A 2,500-nucleotide genomic window follows, 5' to 3' on the forward strand; every position below is an offset into this window, starting at 1 on the left:
ATAATAATAATAATAATAATAATAATAATAATAATAATAATAGCAATAATAATAATGATAATAATAATGATAATAATAATAATAATAATAATGATAATAGTAGTAGTGATAGTAATGAAAATAACAATAATAATAGCAACAACAATAACAATAATAATGATAATAATGGTGATGATAACAGTAACATAATGATAATACTGATAGTAATAGTAATAATAATAATAACAATAGTAATTATAAAAATAACAATAATAAATGATTTAATTATTTTTTGATTACCCATACTCTTCAGATTAATTGATTTTTTTTTCTCTTTGCTAAAAAATCACTCTTCTTCAACTATTATTTTTTTTCTTTCTTTTTACTTTTATATTACATATAAACATTACAGCATACCATGCGAAATCCGAGGATCAAAGTTATGGCAGTCCAACGAGCCAATCAAGAAGGACCATGTGTCATTGTCAGGGTGTAGCTAAACCGCATCGATGTTCAGAGCAGCTACGGTGAGAGGGAAAGGGGAAATGCTGGTCTAAATGCTGTGAGCAGATTGAAAGAAATAGTATACATATATGTATATATATGTATATATATGTATATATATGTATATATATATATATGTATATATATATGTATACACACACATACACACACACACACACACACACACATATATATATATATGTATATATATATATATATATATATATATATATATATATATATATATATATATATATATATATATTTATATCACCGCCAACCAGCTGCTACAACTCGAGAGAGTACAGGAAGGGCAGCCCAGATCATTATCGGTCCTGTCTATACCAGTTGTGTCAGCGCCATGTCTACACTAGGCCTCACTACACCACTTCACAGCAGCAGTTTGGCCTGAAGCTGCCGCGACCTGCTGCCCCCCGACGCGCCGCCGCCTCGCCGCCAGCGTTCGTCGTTCGTTTGAGATTTGCAAAGATCTAGCTTCGCCTGGGCCTTCCATATATGGCCCGGCCTGTGGCAGCTATTTATGACTGTCTCATTTTGTCCTCTGACACTCGAAGCTTACCGTGATGGCGGGATTGCCATGAGGAGGTTGGGGACCTTCGTAAACCTTGGGCCGCCCAGAATGATCCTGGCAGCTTTATTTTGAACTGTCTCAAATTCTTCTCTTAATCTTGGCTTTGTGGCAATCAGGCCAAGAGCTTTCCTCTGATTCCCTTCTGGATCAGGGTCTACTGAATAACAAGAATACTTGCTAATTCAAAAACCTTCTCCAGGTCTAGGCATACTACCACAGATGTGACAGTGCTAATTGTGCTTAAGAGCATAGCTATGCTGTGTGCTGTGCATTGGAATTGGTTTAATACCATCCTCTTGGCCGTCTTGCCAAGACAGCTGAGGAGAGAGATGGGGCAGTATCTCTCTGGCTCATTGGTTTTGGGATTGGAACTATTGTAGCCCTCTTCCAGCTCTGGGATAGAGTGAATGTTCCCAGGACTTGCTGAGGAGTTGTAGGAATTCAAGCTCACCTGCTAGTCCTATATGGAAAATTATTGGGTGTAGAATCCCATCAGAACTCGAGGCTGAGCGAGAACTGTTTTTGTAGGTTTTTTTTTTTTTTTTCATGGTTCCTTCAGAGAAAAGATAATATCTGTAGCAACCTCTCAGGGCTGAGCGGCTGGTAGCTCGCCTGACCCGTTGCCATAGCTCTGTAAGGGTGGTTCAGTAGTCAAAGGACTTACATCATTCCAGTCACTTTTCCTGCCTAACTCTTTTGGCAATTTCCTTAAGAGGGCTAGGTTGTCAGGGGGTCTTTGCCTTCGGAATTGTTTTCTGAACATTTTCAGTCTGTGGTTGACCTTCTTGAATTAGAGTACCAGGCACCTTTGTGACTCCTGGACCTTTCAGGGTGACCAGGACTTGCCTAGTTGGGGTCTTCCCTTTCGACATTCGGGAGGCCTCCACAACCTGTGGTGATGTGATCAGATCTACATCATACGTAACTGAGAAGCCAGTAGTGTGAATATGTATATATGTGTGTGTGTGTGTTCATATACATAAATACACACACAAACGCACCCCCCTACACACACACACATATCTATATATGTGTGTGTGTGTGGGGGGGGGCGTCTGTGTGTGTGTGTGCATGTATATGTATACATATATGTGTGTGTGTGTGTATGTGTATGTGTATGTGTATGTGTATGTGTATGTGTATGTGTATGTGTACGTGTGTGTGTGTGTGTGTGTGTGTGTGTGTGTGTGTGTGTGTGTGTGTGTGTGTGTGTGTGTGTGTGTGTGTGCGCACACACATATATATACACATATACATAAATACACACACACATTTACATATATCTACATACATACGTGTGTGTGCGTGTGTAACACACACACACACACACACACACATATATATGTATACATATATATATATATATATATATATATATATATATATATATATATATATATAGCTGAGGTAGCTGCTCTCTCCGAG

This window comes from Penaeus chinensis, chromosome 3, assembly GCF_019202785.1.
Source record: "Penaeus chinensis breed Huanghai No. 1 chromosome 3, ASM1920278v2, whole genome shotgun sequence".
In the NCBI taxonomy this organism is placed as follows: Eukaryota; Metazoa; Arthropoda; class Malacostraca; order Decapoda; family Penaeidae; genus Penaeus; species Penaeus chinensis.